A 9,302-nucleotide genomic window follows, 5' to 3' on the forward strand; every position below is an offset into this window, starting at 1 on the left:
CCAGCATCAGGGTCTTTTCCAATGACTCAGTTCTTTGCATCAGGTGGCCAAAGTATTGAAGTTTCAGCTTCAGCACCAATCCTTCCAGTGAGTATTCAGGACTGATTTCCTCTAGGACTGACTGGTTAGATCTCCTTGCAGTCCAAGGGACTCTCAAGAGTCTTCTCCAACACCACAATTCAAAAGCATCAATTCTTCGGCGCTCAGCTTTCTTTATGGCCCAAATCTCATATCCATACATGACTACTGGAAAAACCATAGCTTTGACTAGATGGACCTTTCTTAGCAAAGTAATGTCTCTATTTTTTAATATGCTGTCTATGTTGGTCATAGCTTTTCTTCCAAGGAGCAAGCGTCTTTTAATTTCATGGCTGCAGTCACCATCTGCAGTGATTTTGGAGCCTCCCAAAAACAGTCTTTTACTACTGTTTCCCCATCTATTTGCCATGAAGTGATGGGACTGGATGCCATAATCTTAGTTTTCTGAACATTGAGCTTTAAGCCAACTTTTTCACTCTCTTCTTTTGCCTTCATCAAGAGGCTCTTCACTTTCTGCCATAAGGGTGGTGTCATCTGCATCTCTGAGGTTATTGATATTTCTTCTGTCATTCTTGATTCCAGCTTGTGCTTCATCCAGTCCAGCATTTCACATGATGTACTGTGGATATAAGTTAAATAAGCAGGGTGACAATATATAGCCTTGATGTACTGTTTTCCCAATTAGGAACCAGTCTGTTGTTCCATTTCAGTTCTAACTGTTGCTTCCTGACCAGCATACAGATTTCTCAGAAGGCAGATCAGGTGGTCTGATATTCTCATCTCTTGAAGAATTTTCCACAGTTTGTTGTGATCCACACAGTCAAAGGCTTCAAAGCTAAGGGTTTCCATAATGCAGTAGAGGATGAAGGTCAAAGCTGCTTTAGGAAATTCAGAAAGGGTTCCTAGAAGTCACTGCATTTGAACTGAGATTTGAAGGGGTAGGATTTTAAACAAAGAAAGGATAGCCCTGATTGTGAAAATGCAAGAGGAGAGCATGGTGTGCTTCACAGCCTCCACTTGGCAGCTAAGGGCTCTATGTGATGAAGCCTGATCAGGTCAGGGAGTGGGCCTGACACCATGTTGGCTCCGAAAAGGCCCACTTGGAGGAGGTATTTAGGGAAAGAGCTGGAAAGGAGACACAGGAGTTATTGTGAAATGCATGTATGCTCCAAGGAGGACTCTTGATCACAGATTGATTCCATTGGTCCACTTGGCAGATGTTTATTAAGCTCCTGTATGTGGTGGACGTGGCCCTGGATGCTGAGGCCATAAGGACCATAAAAGCATTATTCTTTCTATCCAGAGGCTCACAGGGGAGCCCAAGGGTGGATACCTTTGCAGGAGGAGGTGAACTCCTTAAAGGCATATGGGTGCAGCCAGGAAGAGCAGTTATGAATAAATCTGAACAACATAGATCTGAGAAGCTTTAGTCTCACAGAGAACACACACTGCTGAGCAGGACCTCCGCTCTTCATAGACTTGGCCAGGACAAGCTTACTCCCAGCCTTTCTGAACAAACTGTCAGATTCATTTGTTCTCTGGGTTCTGCTGAGCCTTGTCACCTGATGTATTCATTTCCTGGGGCTGCGGGGACAAATTGTCACAACTGGAGTGGCTTAAAAGAACTGAAGCCACAGAGGGTCGAGGATGTGACATGCTAGTGATACAAGATCCTTCTCTCTTGCTTACTCTGTCCCAATTTCTATCTCCCTCTCATTGATAGATAGATGGATAGAAATTGAAAGATAATGACAGATGACAGGTTAGATAGATGGGTGTGGGATCACGCACTCAGTCACATCCAACTCTTTACCACCCCATGGACTGTAGCCTGCCAGGTTCCTCTGTCCATGAAATTTTTTCAGGCAAGGATCCTGGGGTGGGTTGCCATCTCCTTCTCCAGGGGATCTTCCTGACCCAGGGATCAAACCCATATCTCTTGTGTCTCCTGCATTGGCAGGTTGATTCTTTACTGCTGAGCCACCTAGAAAGTTCATATTACATTTGAGTTTTGCATGTTAAACCAGCCTTGAATCCTTGGAATAAATCCCACTTGGTTGTGGAGTATAACTCTTTTATGTATATTATATATATTAAAACTTTCCATTTGATTGTAAAAGAAAAATATGACTGGGATATTAATGACCATGCTGGTTGCATCTAGGTTGACTTACTATGTGAAAGGGAGGAAGCTTGGGTCTCATTGCTGTGACTCACTGGGGAGATTGAGAGCTCTTCTGTGCAGAGCAGTTTCAGTGTGACTTCAAGGCAAATGCAAGGGCTGGTGAGAGTCCCTTAAACCAGTTTCTTCAAGCAAGGCTGCTCATTTAGCTCAAAGTGGAACTGTCAGCAGTGTTGCCCTGGAATCCAAAAGACAAAGACGAATGGAGTAAAAATGTAGTAGTCTCGATTTATCAAAGGATTTTACCTAATGAATCCATCACATTCAATAGAAACCACATTAGCAATTCCTGTTATTGGTCTTATCCACCCCAAAAGCCCCTGAGGTCTCCCCGATGCCCACATGATCCATTCAAAGGAAAAAGAATGTGAAGTTTAAATAGATTTTTTTTGTAAGTGTAAAAAGATTGAACAAAAATAATGCAAACCAGTACACATTGAGATAGCAAAGAGACCAGGCTTCTTTTTCTTATTAAAAAACTATCAAGATGGTTATTACAGAACTGGCAGAAAAATCAAGATCCTCCTCAGTTAAGCTCCTTGTCTGAATCAGGGAAACCAAGAGCAGTGCCATGTAGGGCCGCCCAGGATGAGAGAGTCACGGTGGAGAGTTCTGAAAAAAAATGTGGTCCACTGGAGAAGGGAACGGCAAACCACTTCAACATCCTTGCCTTGAGAATCCATGAACAGTATGAAAAGGCAGAAAGATATGACACTGAGAGATGAACTCCCCAGATTGGAAGGTGTCCAACATGCTACTGGAGAAGAGTGGAGAAATAATTCCAGAAAGATTGAAGCTGCTGCTGCTACTGCTGTTGCTAAGTTGCTTCAGTCATGTCCGATTCTGTGAGACCTTATAGATGGCAGCCTACCAGGGGCCTCTGTCCCTGGGATTCTCCAGGCAAGAACACTGGAGTGGGTTGCCATTTCCTTCTCCAATACATGAAAGTGAAAAGTGAAAATGAGGTCGCTCAGTCATGTCCAACTCTTTGCAGCCCCACGGACTGCAGCCTACCAGACTCCTCCATGCATGGTATTTTCCAGGCAAGAGTACTGGAGAGACTGGGCCAAAGTGGACTCAACACCCAGTTGTGGATATGTCTGGTGGTGAAAGTAAAATCCAATGCTGTACAGAACAATATTGCATAGGAATCTGGAATGTTAGTTCCATGAATCAAGGTAAATTGGAAGTGGTCAAAGAGGAGATGGCAGGAGTAAACATCGACAATTTTAGGAATCAGTGATCTAAAATGGACAGGAAAGCATGAATTTAACTCAGATGACCATTATATCTACTATTGTGGGCAAGAATTCCTTAGAAGAAATGGAGTAGCCATCATAATCAACAAAAGAGTCAGTACTTAGGTGCAATCTCAAACAATCTCAAAAACAACAGAATGATCTCTGTTGATTTCCAAGGCAAACTATTCAATATCACAATAATCCATGTCTATGACCCAACCACTGAAACTGAAGAAGCTGAAGTCAAATGGTTCTATGAAGATCTATATGACCTTCTAGAACTAACACCAAAAGGAGATGTCCTTTTCACAGGGGACTGGAATGCAAAAGTAGGAAGTCAAGAGATACCTGGAGTAACAGGCAAACTTGACCTTGGAGTACAAAATGAAACAGGACAAAGGCTAACAGAGTTTTCCCAAGAGAATGCACTGGTCATAGCAAACACCCTCTTCCAACACCACAAGAGATGACTCTACACATGGACATCATCAGATGATCAATACCAAAATCAGATTGATTATATTCTTTGTAGTTGAAGATGGAGAAGCTCTATACAGTCAGCGAAAACAAGACCGGGAGCAGACTGTGGCTCAGATGATGAACTCATTATTGCCAAATTCAGAATTAAATTGAAGAATATAGGGAAAGCCACTAGACCATTCACTGAAATCAAATCCTTTATGATTTTTCAGTGGAAGTGACAAATCGATTCAAGGATTTATATCTGATAGACAGAGTGTCTGAAGAACTATGGACTGAGGTTTCTAACGTTGCACAGGCTGTAGTGATCAAGACCACTCCCAAGAAAAAGAAATGCGAAAAAGCAAAGTGGTTGTCAGAAGAGGCCTTACAAATAGATGAAAAGAAGAGAAGCAAAAGGTAAAGGAGAAAAGGAAAGATATACTCGTCTGAATGCAGAGTTCCAGAGAATCGCAAGGAGATATAAGAAAGCCTTTTTAAGTGAACAATGTAAAGAAATAGAAGAAAACAATAGAATGGGAAAGACTAGAGATGTCTTCAAGAAAATGAGACATTCCAAGGGAACTCTTCTTGAGAAGATAGGCACAATGAAGGACAGAAATGGTATGGACCTAACGGAAACAGAAGATATTAAGAAGAGGTGGCAAGAATACACAGAACTATATAAAAAAGATCTTAATGACCTGGATAACCATGATGGTGTGATCACTCACCTAGAACCAGACATCCTGGAATGTGAAGTCACGTGGACCTTAGGAAGCATCACCATGAACAAAGCTAGTAGAGGTGATGGAATTCCAGCTGAGTTATTTAAAACCCTAAAAGATGATGTTGTTGAAGTGCTGCATTCAATATGCCAGCAAATTTGGAAAATTCAGCAGTGGCCATAGGACTGGAAAAGGTCAGTTTTCATTCCAATCCCAAAAAAGGGCAATGCCAAAGATTGTTCGAACTACTGCATAATTGCACTCATCTCACACACTGGCAAAGTGATGTTCAAAATTCTCCAAGCAAGTCTTCAACAGTACATGAACTGAGAACTTCCAGATAGACAAGCTGGAATTAAAAAGGCAGAGGAACCAGAGATCAAATTGCCAATACCTGTTGTATCATAGAAAAAGCTAGAGAATTGCAAAAAAAATCTACTTCTGCTTCCTGACTATGCTAAAGCCTTTGACTGTGTAGATCACAACAAACTGTGGAAAATCCTTAAAGAGATGGGAATACCAGACCACCTTACCTGTCTCCTGTGAAACCTGTATGCAGGTCAAGAAGCAACAGTTAGAACTGGACATGGAACAATGGACTGGTTCCAAACTGGGAAAGGAGTATATCAAGGCTGTATATTGTCACCCTGCTTATTTAACTTTTATGTAGAGTACATCATGAGAAATGCTGGGCTGGATGAAGCACAGGCTGGAATTAATTTGCCGGGAGAAATATCAATAACCTCAGGTATGCAGATGACACCACCCTTGTGGCAGAAAGTGAAGAGGAATTAAAGAGCCTCTTGATGAAGGTGAAAGAAGAGAGTGAAAAAACTGGCTTAAAATTCAACGTTCAAAAAGCAAAGATCATGGCATCTGGTCCCATCACTTCATGGCAAATAGATGGGGAAACAATGGAAACAGTGACAGACTTTATTTTCTTGAGCTCCAAAACCACTGTGGACAGTGACTGCAGCCATGATATTAAAAGACGCTTGCTCCTTGGAAAAAAAACTATGACCAACCTAGACAGTGTATTATAAAGCAGACATATTACTTTACTGACAAAGATCCATATAGTCAAGGCTATGATTTTTCTAGTAGTCATGCATGAATGTGAGAGTTGGACAATAAAAAAGGCTGAGTGCTGAAGAATTAATGCCTTGGAGCGGTAATGCTTGAGAAGACTGTTGAGAGTCCCTTGCACTCCAAGGAGATCCAACAAGTCCATCCGAAAGAGAATCAGTCCTGAATATTCATTGGAAGGACTGATGCTGAAGCTGAAGCTCCAGTCCTTTGGCCACCTGATCAGAAGAACTGACTCACTGAAGAAGTCTCCGATGCTGGGAAAGAATAAAGGCAGAAAGAGAAGGGGATGACAGAGGACGAGATGGTTGGATAGCATCACTCAGGGAGACAGTGAAGGACAGGGAAGCCTGGTGTGCTGCAGTCCATGGGGTTGCAAAGAGTAGGACACAACTGAGTGATTGAACAACAATGGCATTCTGAAAAAGCTGGGTTTAGTTTTTCATCCTTTTAATGACTGTGATCTGTTCTTGATAATTTCTTTAACTATGATTCTGATTTTCTAGAACTGCATCTTTGTTTCCTTATCTTAAGCAGCATGTGAGTGAGTGAAGTTGCTCAGTCATGTCCGACCCTTTGCGATCCCATGGACTGTAGCCTACCAGGCTCCTCCATCTGTGGGCTTTTCCAGGCAAGAGTACTGGAGTGGGTTGCCATTTCCTTCTCCAGAGGATCTTCCTGACCCTGGGATTGAACCCAGGTCTCCCGCATTGCAGGCAGACGCTTTACCATCTGAGCCACAAGGGAAGTGGATCCAAATTTCAATAACTGCCATGTTTGAGTTGTTCCTTTGGTGCATTCAGCAAATATCATTAAGCACCCACTGTGTACCAGGTTTCATGCTATGTGCAAGGACTGAGATGATGAATACAATTATTTAGATGTAAGATGCAATGTGTACGCAATCTCTTCCCACTGAATGTCTTAAAGCTAAGTGCTTGTGTGCATGCTAAGTTGCTTCAGGCTTGTCCGACATTGTGCGACCCCATGGACTGTAGCCGCCAGGCTCCTCTGTCCATGGGGATTCTCCAGGCAAGAATACTGGAGTGGATTACCATGCCCTTCTTCAGGGGATCTTCCTGACCCAGGGGTCAAATCCATGTCTCTTATATGTCTCCTGCATTGGCAGGTGGGTTCTTTACTGCTAGAGCCACCTGGGAAGGAAGCCCAGAGCTTTAAAGTCTCTTGTATATTTGTAAGATTTATTTTTGACATGTACTTTTGAATGATACTGAAATGGGAGACAATATGGGAAGTCAAGCCTTGGAAACTTTAACTCCAAGGTCCTTACTTTCTTCAGGTTTCAACCAGTAAGAGAAATCGCCTCAGGCCCTTCTCTCTTGGACTTTGGAAGAACGCACAAGCTGTTAACACAAAGATGCTGTTTAGAGTGTACAGCACCATTAATTGGGTCTTTGCTATTTTCTGTATAGACTGAAGCTTGATTTGGGTGTCAGCAGGTTGAAACTCCAACCATCCATCTTTCCTGTAAATTTGGCCAGTCTCCATCCCTGCCCCCATCAATTGTGGTCAATACTGCTGCCTCTCATCAAGGTTCTTCTGTAAGAAAACACAGTAGAAATATCTTTTTGTTTACTTTAACTTCTAGAATCGGTGCTGCCCAGTAGAAATATGATGCGATGTATTTTAGTATTTTCTAATTAAAAGCAGCACATGTTGAGTTGTAACAATGTATCCAAAATATTACAATTTCAACATGCAATCAACATAAAAATATTCATGAGGTATATTATGTTTATTTTTCTCCTGTGCTCAGTTGTGTCCAACTCTTTGCAGCCCCATGGACCAGGCTCCTCTGTTCATAGAATTTTCCAGGCAAGAATACTGGAGTTGGTTGCCATTTCCTACTCCAGGGCATCTTCTTGACCCAGGAATTGAACTCCAGTCTCTTGTGTTTCCTGCATTAGCAGGCAGGTTCTTTACCGAGAGCGCCACCTGGCAAGTCCTATTTTTCTCATACTGAGGATTTAAAATCTGGTGTGTGTTTGTATTTATGCTGCAAATTGATTTGAATCAGCCGTATCTCAAGTGCTTAATAACCACATGTGTTTAGTGGCTATCCTATTGGACACTGCAGTTACAGATTAATATTAATATTTCAGTACTGGCTTCTGATAAAAAAGCTTATTATCAGCCTTTTTATGAAGTACTGACTGAGGAGTTAAAAGAAAATAGATTACTGTGAGTGAAGTTTAGGACTATCTATTTGCCCGAGAAGATAACTTTTATGAGAGTTTTCACTGTAGTAGTATCTTCAGGGGTGAATTTTGCGAATGTGAGGGTGTGTGTTTGTGTGTGTGTTGTATGTAAACATACCTGCATGCATATAAGCTTATATTTAAATATCTTATCAGTAAAGGGCATAAACTGATAACTGACTTAAAAATGTATTTGATTGCAACTGTAGCCTAAAACCAGTTAAAAGCTTACTCTATAAGTGTTGTTTCGGAGAAGGCAATGGCAACCCACTCTGGTACTCCTGCCTGGAAAATCCCATGGATGGAGGAGCCTGGTAGGCTGCAGTCCATGGGGTTGCTAAAGTCAGACACGTCTGAGTGACTTCACTTTCACTTTTCAATTTCATGCACTGGAGAAGGCAATGGCAACCCACTCCAGTGTTCTTGCCTGAGAATCCCAGGGACGGGGGAGCCTGGTGGGCTGCCGTCTATGGGATCGCTCAGAGTCGGACACGACTGAAGCGACTTAGCAGCAGAAGCATATACCAGCTATACACCCAACTATGGCCCATAACTGATCACACTGTTGTGTGAAAAAAAAAAGATTGAGAACTCATAGTTCAGAGGAGAGAAAGAAAATAGAATCTACTTGTTAAGACATCAAATATGTCATGTATTCATGCTTGTGACTTAGTATCTTTATACTAATTTGGCTAGGGTGTTAATTTATACAGTATCATCCTTACCAGTCTCCATCTTGCAATGCTAATGTGCTAAGCTATCATTTTAAATCTAAGAGATAAAAGTGGGAATCGTGAATCAAGAGAGAATACTGCGCCAACGAAGGTTTCTTAGGGAATCCCGAGCACATACAAGCATATGTGTGACCACCCCTCCACACATGCAGACCATCCACCGCCACCCTCCTCAATTCCTTCCATCATCTACAACACGGCCAAGACCACCTTGCTCTGTCTCAGCTGCTAATGTAAAGTGGCGCACTTGGGAATGTTCTCCAGCCAACTCAGGGAGTAAGTCAATGCCACTGAGCCCCACATGGTGACACTGGTCAGAATGTCTAGTCCCAGAACTCTATGGCTGAAAGTGATCTGAGAAGTCCCCTAGCCCAGTCATCTTATTTATTAGGAAACCGAGGCACAGAGAAGAATGCCCTCGGGAATATTGTCAGTTATTTGTAGAACTGGGACCAGAACTCAGGGCTCCTGATTCCTGCTGCTGCTGCTAAGTCGCTTCAGTCGTGTCCGACTCTGTGCGACCCCACAGACGGCAGCCCACCAGGCTCCGCCGTCCCTGGGATTCTCCAGGCAAGAACACTGGAGTGGGTTGCCATTTCCTTTTCCAATGCATG

At 42.6% G+C, this 9,302-nt stretch overlaps 1 long non-coding RNA gene across 1 annotated transcript in view; it reads left to right on the forward strand.

Moving 5' to 3' along the window:
- LOC104984900 overlaps positions 1 to 9,302 on the forward strand; it is a 34,307-nt gene that overhangs the window by 19,443 nt on the left and 5,562 nt on the right. The gene's annotated exons all lie outside the window — the stretch shown is intronic.

Source organism: Bison bison, unplaced genomic scaffold, assembly GCF_000754665.1.
Source record: "Bison bison bison isolate TAMUID 2011002044 unplaced genomic scaffold, Bison_UMD1.0 scf7180017864037, whole genome shotgun sequence".
Lineage (NCBI taxonomy): Eukaryota > Metazoa > Chordata > Mammalia > Artiodactyla > Bovidae > Bison > Bison bison.